The sequence below is a fragment of the Pimephales promelas genome, chromosome 13 (assembly GCF_988280905.1).
Source record: "Pimephales promelas chromosome 13, fPimPro1.hap1.1, whole genome shotgun sequence".
Taxonomy (NCBI): Eukaryota; Metazoa; Chordata; class Actinopteri; order Cypriniformes; family Leuciscidae; genus Pimephales; species Pimephales promelas.
This window is the reverse complement of record NC_142781.1, coordinates 32,420,286-32,435,140: the sequence shown is the minus strand read 5'-3', so window position 1 is coordinate 32,435,140 and position 14,855 is coordinate 32,420,286. Positions and strand designations below refer to the sequence as shown.

General features: G+C 38.1%; 1 protein-coding gene across 9 annotated transcripts in view; it reads left to right on the top strand.

Moving 5' to 3' along the window:
• tfap2d (transcription factor AP-2 delta (activating enhancer binding protein 2 delta)) overlaps window positions 1-14,855 on the top strand; it is a 94,946-nt gene that overhangs the window by 64,911 nt on the left and 15,180 nt on the right. For 7 of the 9 annotated variants that reach the window (XM_089118898.1, XM_089118901.1, XM_089118902.1 and 4 more), the window contains 2 exons: window positions 8,441-8,560; window positions 8,819-9,041. The exons of 1 other annotated variant lie outside the window; for it this stretch is intronic. The gene's annotated coding sequence lies outside the window, so the exon portion shown is untranslated. The remainder of the gene's footprint in view (window positions 1-8,440; window positions 8,561-8,818; window positions 9,042-14,855) is intronic. One more of the 9 variants, XM_089118900.1, reaches the window with a different exon arrangement.

The window sequence follows — 14,855 nt, the reverse complement described above, 5'->3', positions numbered from 1 at the left end:
TATTTCTCTGTGTGTGTGTGTGTGTGTGTGTGTGTGTGTGTGTGTGTGTGTGTGTGTGTGTGTGTGTGTGATTCTGTTCCCCTGTGTTGGCCTGAGGGCACCTTCACTTCACAATTAATGGAGAGTCTCATGGGAACTTCAGTCTCCCTCTTTTACATGAAGCCTTCCTCTCCTCCTCCCTCCATCCCCCTCTCCTTACACTCACTCTTTTCTCTTCTCATTTTCAACTCTTCCTGTCTCATATTTTCATTCTCATTTAGTCTTTTCTCATTTCAGCTTTTCTTGTTTCATTTCTTCTCATTTTGTCTTATTTGTTAGCTCTTTTCTCTCATTTGTCTTCCTTCTCATTTTGTCTTTTCTATTAGTTCAATATTTCGGTAACCCTTTATTTTACAGTGTCCTTGTTACACGTTACATGTATAGTAATAGCTATAAATTATGCATAATTACATCCAACTAACCCTAAACCAAACCATACTCCTATCCCTAAGCTTATAGTAAGTATATAGTTTATTATTATCACTCAGTATTTAAATGTATAATTACTCTGACAAACACCTTAAAGTGCAAACAATTTGTCAATTTAAAGTACCGGTACTTTATTTCTATGATTGTGTTTATATACACACAATATTGCCAAAGCATTTTACACTAAACAAGTAATGACAAGATAAAGAAATATGCAATATAACAATAACAAATAACTAACACATATAATAATGAAACATGTATATGATATAAAATAGATTTATCAATTGAAAATAAAAAAACTGATATATATAAACAGTTTTTTATTTTACATTATGTATATATATTTATGCATGTGTATATATATATATACACACACACACACACACACACAGGTAGACTATGATTATATTGATCAAGGTAAATCTCAAATCTTCTTCTCTTCCGCTCATTTCAACTTCTCTCTGATTTTCTTGTATCTTATCTCACATCATTTCATTTCTTCTGCTCTTTTGTCGTCTTGTCTCATCTCTTCTTTTCTTCTCAGCTCATTTCTTCTCTTCTGGACTCTTCTATTCGCCTCTTGTCTGTTTTGTCTCCTCTCTTTTCCTTTCCTTTCATGTCATTTCACTTTGTCTGTTCTGTCATTTTTTTTTGTTTCTTCTCATTTCATCCGTTCCTATTTCGTCTCATGTCTCTTCTCTTATTTTAATCTCTTAACTGAGGGTTTATCATCTCTTATCGATTCTCTCTCATTTTCTTCTTTTCTCTGCTCATCTCCTCTCATTTCTGGTCTGTTTCCTCTTGTCTTCTCCCCACTAATCTCTTTTCTCGTAATGTAATCTCATTTTTGTCTTGTCTCGTTTCTTCTCATTTTCTTCTGATAATTTCTTCTCTTCTTTGACCTCCTCTTGTCTCATCTCATCTTCTTCCTTTTATTTCATTTCATCTCTTCTCACTTTATATATTTCTTTCAGTTGCTTGTTTCTTCTCATCTCTTTTCATTTCATTTGCTTTTTTTGTCTTGTCTCCTTTCTCTTCTCCTTTTATTTATTTCTATTTATTCTAAATTTATTGCATATTTGTCAGCTCGATTTTTCTAACTTCTCTCTTAATTCTCATTTCATCTCTTGAAACGTGTCATCTTTTCTCATTTTTCTCTCTTCTTTGCTCATTTCGCCTCTTGTCGTCCTTTCATTTCATCTCTTCTCACTTCACCTGTTCTCCACTTTTCCCTGTTCTCGTGTTTCTCGTTTCTTCTCATCTCCTTTCATTTCATTTGCTCTCTTGTCTTCTTGTCTTCTCCTCTCTTATCTATTCTCCTCTTATTTTAATCTTTAAAAAGAAGAATATTTTAACCCTCCAGAATATCATGAATTTCTGCAACCTCACCCAAAACACACTACAACACAACTGAAAAACGCAACAGGCCACATTACACATTCATATTTCTTTATGCGTGCACATATTAAAACGCATTTTCACATCTCTCCGTAGGCCGCCCGTGTCTCGCGTGCGCCACATAACTTTGCGTGTGTGTGTGTTATATACTATATTAAAGCGCACGCGAAACCTTTTGGTTTATTTAGATAAAGACATTCCCAAAACCGCACAGACGGATCTCCACAGAACAGAATCAAATCTTAGGGAGCGTTTGATAACGAGAGGAACGAGGAGAACTCCTCTTTAGAAGATTGCATCACCTTCTCTTCCACACGTTTCTCTCTTTCTCTCCATCTCTTGATATCTTTTTAAATCCGGAGAGAACTGAGCATTTCATTTCTTCCTCCATATGTAATCAACATCAAACACGCTCGCGCACTTTGTCTCACTCCTCACGACACTTTCAATCATTTCGTGCAGTCTCACCTGTGTCATCAATTAGAGTGTCTCTCAGCACAATGCATTATGGGAAGGAGTTCAGAGCTGTCAGGCATCATGAAGCGTTATCGTACACACACGCAGCAGGAGTAATGCGAGGCGTCTGCAGTGTCAAGCGTTCTGTTTAATGTGATTCTCTCTAGTACGCGGTGTGTGTAGCTTTCTGCAGCTGCTGTTTATCGTACAATAATACAACAAGTGTGTGTTTGAAGAGTGACTGCGCTGTGCGCTTACGCGGGCTGAAGGGGACGGCACGTCACCGCTCATAAACTCATTTCTGACTGAAACCGTTTCTTGTTAAGAGAGACATTGTGTTGCTGTGTTTGACCTGGAGCGGGTTAGATTGACAGTGAGTTTTATCCTGCAGGTGTAGCTGATTTGCAGAGTCTTTCGTAACGGTGAGAGACATGACTCTGCTACGGGTCAAACGCAGGACTATAACTTAAAGGGTTAGTTCACCCAAAAATGAAAATTAAGTCATTAATTACTCACCCCCATGCTGTACCGACCCCGTAAGACCTTCGTTCGTCTTCGGAACACAAATAAAGATATTTTTGATTAAATTTGAGAGCTGTATAACTACCACATTGGCTCCTAAGGGACTCAACGAGACTTCCTTAGATTTCCACGACGCATGCGCGAGAATTGCGATCTCCTTACACTACTGATCAGTTCAGTTCTCGCGCATGCGTCGTGGAAATCTAAGGAAGTCTCGTTTCTGGCCTACAAGGAAGAAAAGAAATAGTCGAATAAACTCGTTATTTTTGTTTGTTTTTTCGCACAAAAAGTATTCTCGTCGCTTGATAAACTTATAGTTGAGCCACGGTAGTCACTTGGGATATTTAAACATTTTCTTCATTGACTTTCTGGGCCGTCAAGAGGCAGTCCCTTAGGAAGCCAATGTGGTAGTTATACAGCTCTCAAATTTAATCAAAAATATCTTCATTTGTGTTCCGAAGACGAACGAACGTCTTACGGGGTTGGTACAGCATGGGGGTGAGTAATTAATGACTTAATTTTCATTTTTGGGTGAACTAACCCTTTAATATACGTTCTCCACACGTTTAGAGATTTCTACTTTGTCCGCCAATCTTACATGTTTTGGGAAATCGTTGCACTCGATCAAATGCTGGGTTGTTTTAACCCAACTTTGGGTCAAATATGGACAAACCCATCCATTGGGTTACATTTTTAAAGGACAAGTTCGGTATTTTACAATTAAAGCCCTGTTTTAAGATCGTTTCTGATGAAATAGAGTGGTTAAGATTGTTTTTTCTGTCCCGAGATTTTTCAGTTTCTGTGGTAGCACCCCCACATCTTCACAATGGTAGCATAGGTGCACGTGAACAATCCTTCATAAAACGCATAAAACACGTTTTACAAAGACGTGAAACTCACCGAGAGGTCTGGGGTGTTCACTGATACGCTCACACAAAAATCGCTGCAAAAGATGCTTTCCAACCTGTTTTATCGTAGTTTTTGTACAACTCTATTGACGTGTATTGTACGTTCTGTGATGTACGGTATTGCTCCGCCGCCGGAAACGGAAATGGGGTTGTTAAAAAAAAAGGAAAAAAAAGTGGTTTGCTTCCAATTGGCAAAGGTGCATTATCGCCACCTACTGGGCTGGAGTGTCTATTATTCAAGCTCTCAACGGAAGACTGTACGGTTGTGAGGCGTTCGGAAAAATAGGTCTACAGTTTTGAGTTTCACGTCTTAGTAAATGAAAGTTTTACACCGTGTCCTAACTACACGTGTCACGACGCCGCGAGACGCGATAAAAGGTATCTTTTCCATGTTAATCAGAGTGTTTGTCCTAACCAGACGCGACACGCGAAGTTTCTAATTTAGGAAAGGTTCCTATTTCTGCGACGTCGCGGCTGACAGATCCGCCCACACAGAGATATTGCACTGGTTATGAGTAAACATTATTTATTTTTAGTAAAAAAAATAGGTCACTGTGCCACAAGCGATAACGGATAATTTACCTCAGATTTTGAAAGCATACAGTACAATATGGCGTTTAAAATGAATTCTATGCAAACATACAACTGTACTTCATAACAAAATTAGTCAGTGAGGATATTTTGTTAATGTTTTGATTTTTAATAATGTTATTTATTATCCATATTTCACCCAAAGTTGGAATTTTTAGAAAGATCAGTCTATGTTTACTTACTTTTTACACTCTTAAAAATAAAGATGGGGGTTTTGCGGTGAAAACATAGACGAATAGTAAACAGTTCAAGAACCATTACTGTGAAAAGCATTTTATAATGTTAAGTAATCCAGTATAAAGAACATTTTTTGCATTAAAAACCACTCTTAAAAATAAAGGTTTTTTATTGGCATTTGGAGTTTCATGAAGAACTTTTAACATACTTGGATAAAGTTCTTCAAATTTTTAAAATGTTCTTCACACTAAGAAAAAACCTTGTTCTTTTAAGAACTGATCACTGAAAGGCTCTTTGGGTAACCAAAATGGTTCTTCTATGGCATCGCTGTGAAAACTCTACCATCTAATGTCTCAACAGAAATCGAGACTCATCAGACCAGGCAACATATTTCCAGTCTTCAACTGTCCAATTTTGGTGAGCTCTTGCAAATTGTCGCCTCTTTGTCCTATTTGCAGTGGAGATGAGTGGTACCCGGTGGGGTCTTCTGCTGTTGTAGCCCATCCGCCACAAGGTTGTGTGTGTTGTGGCTTCACAAATGCTTTGCTGCATACCTCGGTTGTAACGAGTGGTTATTTCAGTCAAAGTTGCTCTTCTATCAGCTTGAATCAGTTGGCCCATTCTCCTCTGACCTTTTCACACTACTCTTTGTAAACCCTAGAAATGGTTGTGCGTGAAAATCCCAGTAAATGAGCAGATTGTGAAATACTCAGACCGGCCCGTCTGGCACCAACAACCATGTATTTGTCCCAGTTTGCACCAAACACATCTGGTGGGTTTTCTGCCAAAAAGCTCTTTTAGTTTCATCTGACCATAGAATCCGGTCCTTTTTGAAGATCAGTCGTGTCTGACAACTGAATATGCTGGAGTTTGTTTTTGGATGATCATGACCAAACAACATATGGTGATGTAGGTTTTTTTATTATTATAATAATTGTTTGAGGCTTTCTGACCCCAAGACTCAACTAATCTCTGTGATTCTCCAGCTGTGATCCTTGAAGAGTCTTCGGCCACTCAAACTCTCCTCCTCATCGTGCCTTAGGATGAATATATAATCGCATGTCCTTTTCCAGACAGATTCGTAGCATCTTTAGTTGATTGGTAGAAATGGGAATTTTCAATGCTTTTGCTAGTTTACTTTACTTACAGCCACTTTCTATTTTGCGAAGTTCAACAGGCAATTTGGCCTTTGTGTTTCCTCATATTTATACTTCTGTGAAACAACAAGTTATGGCTGGACAAATTCATGTTCCTCGCTAAAAAAATAGATATTAATGGGAATATACTTAAGAGATCATAAAAACAATTCTAGGGGTGCTAATAATTGTGGCAAATGTGTTTTGTAGAAAAACTTTTATTTCATAATTTGAGTTTAATTATTTTACTTAAATGAAGGGTTAGATTTTTGCAAAAAAAAATGTAATAAAGATCAATAGGTTAAACCATTCAGATTTATTTTTACAGCCATCTTTGCAGTGATATTTTCACATGCGTGTGTGTGTGTGTGTGTGTGTGAGAGAGTTTAAAACCAGATTGACTGATAGAGGCTTCAGGGAATTTGCTCATGGCTTTTGCCTGTAACCTTTATATAAAACCCGTTTTTGATTTGAAACGTCTCACTGGCACCCGTGACACTGCATTTCAGGAATGAGTTTGCCGAGTGTTTCTGCAAAAGCCACACGAGCGTCTCGTCAGACAGTCGGCTCTTTAGGTTAGCTTCCTCACATGGAGAAGCTGCGAGTTATCATGCTGTGTGTGAGAGAATGTGATATTGTCTCGCTGGCGAGTGGGAAAGTCTGCGCCGCGAAATTAGAATATCGGCTCCTGTGTTGTGACTGGCTTCTTTGAGCGAGCTCACCTGTGTGCTTCCTGCTCATTAGCATTCTCATGCATATTAATAAGGAGCAGAGGCGCAGCACGCCCTAGCTTGGCCGCAGGGCATCATGGGAGATTACTTGCATGCGTAATCCCGCTGGCTGGAGTTGGTCCAGAACTCCACAGCTGTCCGTCAAAGCGCAGGCGGGCAGAAGGGCATCAGGGTGTGGCGGGGCAGGGCAGTAAAGGGCTAGCGTTTAGCATGGGCTTATATAGCATTAGCTCATCAGGGATGAAGTCAGTCTCCTTTTGAATCGTAATGAGATCGCTCTCAGGTTTTTAAAAAGGCAGCTTTGCTGATTAGCTTCTATTTAGTTCAGAAAACTGCTCTCTAAATGTCTAAAACTAGTGCTGTTAGCTCTGATTCAACCTGTTGCGTCATACGAGAAAGTATTTCCTCAGCGTCCGAAATGTCTTTGCGATCCATTGTTTTCCTGTTGTCTGAATCGACCTCTCTCCCGCCCGTTATTTCGCACCCACCACGCCCATTTTTAGACTCCAGAAGCTTCTGTAGCGTATTAATCAAAATCTAGTTCCTACATTATTTTTCTATACATTGACTCGTTGGGTCCTCTAACCTGCAATATGCCCTTTAACAAACACCTGTAAGAGCTGGAACTTACAAACAATCCAGAGAAGAGATGATTGCTCTATTATTGAACTTTTTCCCTGCCAGCATTTGCCAGCCACCACCAGCATTGTTAACTCGCATTTAATCAAGTTTAATGGCCATCAGAATATTTAGTTGAATGAATATCTGAACAAGCAATATATCAATAAAAAAAACAGACCTTCTGCTTTTGAACAAAAAAAAAAAACGTTTAAAGAGTAACTAAACACTTAACCAACTTTTTTTAGTTAGTGATCTGTAAGAATGGATCTTTATTAATACCAGTCATTGATTCGAGTAACTTTTTTGACATTTGTTTATAAAGTGTTCTATTTCTACAATATATGGTGTAAAGGCGTCTTAGTGCTGCCCTCTTCAGGTTGAACGGTGGCTACTGCAGTTGAATTTTCCGCACTTCGTGACGTACGCAGGTTTCAGCTCACCACGCGAGCTACGCCCTTGGCAGTATAAAAACCATCTTTGTGTCGTCAAAACCACTGTAGCGAGTCAGGAATTGGGATTGTGAGTATTGAAAACGATCAGGATAGAGTGTTTTAGCATATATTTCGTCCCCTCTATCTCCGCTGGGGTTTGCCCACTTTTTCAGCATTTTCAAATATTGCCAGTGGGTGGAGTCAGGCCCTGACCAGGGGTTTAGTTACCCTTTAATGTTTTAGTTTTGCTACATGCATTCATGGGTTTCATTTAACAAAAAACTGAGAAAATAGCCTTTATGTTAAAGACTTAATCTGGATTGGATTCAGAACGATGATCAAAACACAGATGGAGAAGGTCGAGTCCATCAACACTAGGGTTGGGTATCGAGAATGGAGTATCGATTGGAACCGGGACTAACTTTTAGTTTTTCCCGGAATCGTTCAAAAGTTAAAATTTCGATTCCTAGTTTCGATATTCACAGTCCGCCGAGCGGAAGAAGAAACCGCTGAACAACACCAACGAAGAAGCGTCTACCGGAAGTGTTGGCATAACCGCGCGAGTCGAACATGAGTACCTTACGTCGGCGGTCCAACGTGTGGCTTCACTTTTCTAAAAATAACGAAATCTCGGCAAAATGCAAAATTTGTGACAAAAGGAGTATTTGTGACAGAAGGAGTATTTCCTTCAGAAAGACCGTTGGTTAGCAAGGTTAGCTAAACTTTTTTGACCCTGCCTCTTAAAAGAATCGGAATCGAGAATCTTTAGGAACGGGAATCGAAACAAGGAATCGGAATCGGAATTAGAATCGTTCAAATTCAAATGATACCCAACCCTAATCAACACCCTCACAGTCCTGTAGCTTATTCCCTTTCCACTTTTCATTCGGTAACAATTGGCAGTTTTGATTTATATGCTGTCGCGTTATTTTACATATGCATCTGCTAACACATGAGATCGCTTGTTTCTGCTTCTGCTTCTCCTGTGTTTTAATCAGGAGATTCAGCACTCTTTCGGGAGGTGTGTAATAGCGCCCCCTACCACACAACAATGAAAACACGGCAAGCCGGAAAAGTCCGTCGATGGCGGGGAAGGAGTTAATTGAGACCAATGCGAGGTGGGTGTGTTTCAAATGTGTTTATCATCAGTGTTTATTTCTTTGGTGCAGAAATGATGAGATCCCACATTTGCTGGAAACTGAATGTTGCAGAAGAGCAGTATTGATCTGTCCTTTTCCAGCACTATTAGTGTTTCCACATCATCAGATGTATGAAAGTGTATGCCAGATATATGTGTGAGAGAGAGAGAGAGTGAGCGGTGGGGAGCACAGTGGGGTTCACCTACTGTGTGAATACTAATTCAGCTCTCTTGGCAGGTCAGGGTCCCTCTCCTCTCGACATTTACCCATCTGCACCGCAGCACACACTCTCACACTCAGCTCCTGTGGATTACCTAGGCCGCAGGACAGAGCCGTTACTATGGAAACCTCATAGCAGGCCGCATGAGTTAACCGTACACCTTGTAAAGTCTCTCCTGTTGGTGTGTGTGTGTGTAAAGCACACAGCGCTGGGTGAACTGCACACCGACCTGCCACTCAGGTAATTATTGTGCTCTTTAATGAAAGACTGAAAGTCTTGTGTTCGTTTCCTGAAGATGGTTGTATAGTAACGTTTATCAGTGGCTAGATGACACCTGTTAAACAGCTCAAGGAAACACTGGATTCATGTTTCACTCATTTCAATTGCTTTAAGCTGTCAGACAGAAGTAGATTACGATCTATACACTATTGTTCAAAATTCTTTCCAAGGCTGCATTTATTTGATCAAAAATGCTTATTAACATTTAAAATAGATGTTTTTTAATCAAATGTATGTTAAATGTAATTTATTCCCTGAATTTTCAGCATCATTACTCCACTCTTCAGTGTCACATGATCCTTCAGAAATGACTCTTAATATGAGGTTTTGATGCTCAAAAAAGCATTTATTTTTTATACTTATTATCAATGTTGAAAATTGTTATTTGTAAAAAAAATATATAAACGAAAGTTCAAAGAAATGCATTTAATTGAAAAATAAATATTTTGTAACATTATAGATGTTTTTTTTTTTTCAATTTTGATCAATTTAATGCATCCTTGCTAAATGAAATGATAAAAACAAATGATTACTAACCTCCAACTTTTGATAGTGTACAATACTATATTCCCAAGTTAAGTTTAATCAACAGCATTTGTGGCATTATGTTGATTACCACAAGCAATAACATTAATCACCCCGTGTCCCTCCTTTTCTTAACAAATGAATAAATAATGAAAAGAAAATCTGGGGTTAAAGTGAGGCACTTACACTGAAAGCTATCTGTAAATGTTGAAATAATCACTGTTTCAATAGTGAACCCACCAGATGTAGACAATACGATTCTTCTGATTTATGTTTTTAGTATGAAACAATCAATTTCTAAACCTTTTTTTGGGTGAAGTTCAAAATTTTACAACTTGACGGAAAACGATGGTTCAAACAGCTTTACAACTCAAATAATACACACATTTTAACAGAAAACAAAAGTGCATTTATCAAATTAGGTCACATTTTAAATTGGCCACGTTTACTTCCACTTATTTGTTAAGAAAAGGAAGGACAAGTGCATATTTTAAACTTAAATATTCCTTTTAAATAAGTTCACATTACAGTGCATTTACATAGTATGCAGTTACACATATTGTTATTGTACATGCGTTACGATACAGTTGATCACACAAAATATTACAATACACAATCACATTTGTTACAGTGTGGAATTATACAGTTAGATGATTACGTGAGCATGAACATGGTGATAAGTAAAACCCAACAGGTAGCTGCAAAACTAAACCAAGACCATCGGTGCATTTCATGTGATGACAACAGTAATGCGAACAGGAAAACGGACACACTCTGAAGACGGAAGTTGTCATTTTCAGCCGTCTGATATTGTGTGTCGATGTGCTCATCAGAAGCGGTGTTAATGTCTATACGAGACAGGGTATCTGACATTGAGTGTGCGCTTGTGTGTGTGTAGGTTACCATTTGATTGACAGGTGAGCAGAGTCTCAGTGCTCTGGGCTTCATAATCAGCAGCTTTATTCCGAGCACAAAGGATTGTGGGAAGAGAGGGATGAGAGAAGCCGAGAAGTGCAGAATAGTAAAATTCCCGGAGGAGAGGAGGGGTTGCCTTCCCTCCTTTGTTTATTTCTTTGCTTTCCTTTGAACAGGTTCTCAGTGTGTGTGTTTTTGGGAGCGCAGGTAGTGTATTTGGTGTATTTTTGAGTATGTGCACTTCTCTGTGTGTGCATGTGTGTGTTTTTTTGAGACGAGTGTTGTTCTCATTATGACTGATAGATCAAAAGCTCGATTAATTTCTGAGCACGTCTTCCTGGTGCTGTTGCTCCAGCTGTTCAGTGCTGCGCAAACAGCCTCTCTCTGATTGGACGAACTCTTAGTCAGTCAATCAAACGTGGGTGTGTCCAGGTGGAGGGGGGGCTTGGGGATATTTTTGTGTCTGAGATGTTTTTCCTGCATTATTTTATTGTCTCCTGATTGCTTTTTGTTGAGTTTTTATTAAAGAACATTCATCTGGATATGTAGGGGTGGGCGAAATACCAGCAGACATGATTAACTGTAGAGATTTTATCGCGGTTACGCTCGCGCCGTCATAAGAGCGTATCATTTGAATGTGTTTTTAAGCATTGCGTTGTGATTTTAAACCATTGAAGCGCAATAAGCAGCGAAAGACAACTCCTTTCGTATGTGTGCGCTCTTTTTCCATTACACTGCGCTACTTTTCCATTGTTTTTCAATGTAAACATGATGTATTTAACCACTGCTCTCACATCTTTTGCAGCGTTTTGTATGGCATTCTGTTGAAAAATGCTGCTTTCAAGTTAAAAGAAGTTTAAAAAACGCGTCTCTAGATCGTGTTTTTTTTTTTTTTCTTTTTTTCATTCCACTGACCTGCGTCATGAGTCATGACCGGTATGAACGCGAGGCTGTGAGGGATAGACTTATCGTGTTTTCAACGCCATCCGCTTTAAAACAGTTGTATAAAGCTCCTAGATCACTTATAATTTTCCACAGCTCTTCGTCTGGAGATATCTGTCTCTACTGACATGCTTGGAAAGATATTTTTGCAGTGTTTCGTCAGCAGAACAATCCAGAAACGCATTCAATTACTGTATAACCCTCTGAAGAGATGTATATGTCTTTCCCTCGCAAGCCTCGCTTTCATTCCCATTAGAAATGAAAGACGGCGCTACTGTGAAAAAAATCTGATATAGAAGTTGACAACGGATGTTTTTACATTGCTTTAACTCAAAACATGTTAAGCTATACAAATTTTTTTAAGTCAGTTCTCACGTCAACGACAGATTTCAAGTCAACGTAATTTAAGTTGAAGTGGACTTAAAACAAGTTGATTGTACTTAAAAAATGTATGAATGACAGTCTAATAAACCTGCTGTCTGTCATTAATGTTAATCAAACAACACAACAAGTGAGGAAATTGCTCTTGACTGAATCACTTTTGTAACTTTAAAAAGAATAAATGTAAATTTAATTTACACAGTGAAGACTATGCAGGGTTTTTTATACATTACATGTAAGTGTTTCTTTTTTCTAGCGCTCTAAGTTTTGCAGGTCTGTTTCATTTGTGTCTTCGTTATTATAGTTTGTTGTCCTGTTGCTTGTAACTTATGTTTTAACTTATACTTAGTTGTAACGTATTTTATCACTGACTCTTTACTTGTCTTATGTAAGCGTGAGGCTTTATTTATTTACTTTTTTACTAGTTTTTTGTGAAACTGCAATTAGTGTCAAATAATAAATTTCAGTGTCATCAAAAGTTTTGATATGAAACCAAGCAAAAACAACTAATCATTATCGATCGTAATACAAAATTACTAATTTCGTGTTGTATGAATTTGGTCATATTGCCGCCGCCCCTCCCTCTATTGGTTATGTGGAATTTATTTTAATTTAAACTCCAATTTTAATCGGTTGTAGAAACTGCATATTTGCAAACACAGTCTTCCTTCGAGGTTTAAGTTAAACATTACTATTTCTTCCTTGGATTAACCACTTTTGCTGTTATTATTCTCAGTTTGTAAGTTGTTTTGGATAAATGAATAATTGTCAAATAAACACTGGACCATTAGTGAGTTGATGCTATGCACTGTAAAAAAAAAAAAAGTGTTCATTCAACTTAAATTTTTTAGTTATCTTTTTGCTTTGACTCAGTTAAGTTGTATGGACTTAATCTACTAAGTATTTTCAACTTAAAAAGTTTAGTTAATTAGACATAATTAAAATAGTTGACCCAACAACTTATTTCAAGTAACCTGGACTTGTAAATTCAGAAACCACAAGTTGTATCAACTTACAAAAACACATTGAAACAACTAAAATGCGGGGAGAGGTACAGTATAGCACTGCTCAAACTTTCCGACCTCTCCGGGCCGCTGTGTTCCCAGTGAAGGTGTTATTCAAGCCGGCGTTCCTCAGAACTGCTGCTGAAACTCATTTACTTCAGCTCCAGGAAGTCAACAGCATCTCTGCTTTTTCTTTTCTCTCTTTCGTCAGATCTACTTAGTATGTTGAGAATGTTCCTTGCCAGTCAGTCTGTTTATCTGTCTTTTCATTGCAGCTCTCTTTCCGTTTCTGTCTGTCCATCCATGTGTTTCTGGAAGGATTTCACAATGAGATTGTTGCTTAGCAGTGTTGTGCAAGTTACTTCCAAACTGTAATACATTAGATTAGGTATTACTTGTTACTGTTATTTAAAAGTAATTCATTACCTTACAATATTACTGTCTCAGAATTGTAATGCGTTACATTACTCATGTATTACTTTTGAGTTACTTTCACCAAAATAACTAAGTAGAACAACTTTGGGGCTGTAACGATATGCAATATGAAACAGAAATTGCGATTCGCCACACGACTCAGATCCACGAACAGAATCGCGACACACCTCTTCCAACTCCCAGCATTATTCTCCTTACAGTCCAGATCCAATGCTGCCTTATCTTTAAATTAGGCTATTAGTATTATTTGAAGTTAACATTATAAAATACGTAGACCTACACCACAAATCTAGTTGAGGATAAATTATTTAAAATTGGGGAAGTCCAGCATTATGGACATGATGACATTTGCAGTCAAAACTTGAAATAAAAATTCTCAGAAAATACATGTATTGAAACGTATATAGGCTACTTCCTTAAAGGACTCCAGACATTAGACAAATATCAGTCTATGTTTTATTTTTAATATTAGGGAAAAGACACACATTCATGCGTGACAAAAAAAATAGGAGGCAAAATATATTTTTTGTAATTCTGTTAATTACACTGCGCAAATCGGATGAGGAAGGGTTGGCTCTCCAGTCTCCATAGAACTTAAAATATTCATTTTATTTTAGTTTTCGTGTTCGCATTTATGAGGAAAAAACAATGTTACAGACGCGACCGCTCTGAACTGGCACTAAAAGACTGCTTTAAAACTTTCACACAGTCTGTTGCCTTTAAGAAGTAAAAGCAGACTGTAATACAACTGTAATACAAGCCTCACTGAACATGTAACGAGTAAAATATTACTGAAAATTGATTAGTAATGCCTTACACTACTGCGTTACAGCAAAAAGTAATATGTTACTGTAATGTATTACTTTTGTAATGCGTTACTCCCAACACTGTTGCTTAGTAAACACCAGCTTCGGGTGACTGTTAATAAACAGAAACGGGAATAAAACCCAAATCATCCCAAGTAAAAGTTTGTTGTTAGAGGCTTTGACCAACTCGTTCTTCCGAGAGTTTACCTGCTTAAACGATTCCATGTTTGCTAATATTAACAATATCCCTGCAATATCGTCTTTCTCAGCGCGTTCAAGTGTCGTGACTCGTGTATGTGATTTTTCTTGTTTTGGCTGCCGATTAAGCTCATATCCATAAACAAAACGACCTCGTTTAACAGATTACAAAGGAATTACACGATCAAAGAGCAAAAGTCAGGATGTATAAGAGAGTGGGAGAGAGAGTGTGTGAGTGAGGAGATTGCTTGTGTGTGAGACACAGAGAGAGAGAGATGCACCTCTTGCCCTGCTCTATCTGATATCGGAATCCATTTTGTGCTGAATGAACGTAACAGCTAATCCCGCCCTCTGGTACAGGCCTGAGGGTCTCTGACACTCACACACACACACCAGACACACGCACCAGACACACTGTGGATTTACATGCATTCAGATAACCATCATTTTGTTGCATTCCGATATGTTTTTATAAATGCAATACTGACGTTCTACGTTCTCTCGAGAGGATAGGTTACACTACAATAGTCATTAAGATTACTATTATTTTCTTTATTTGACATATAGCA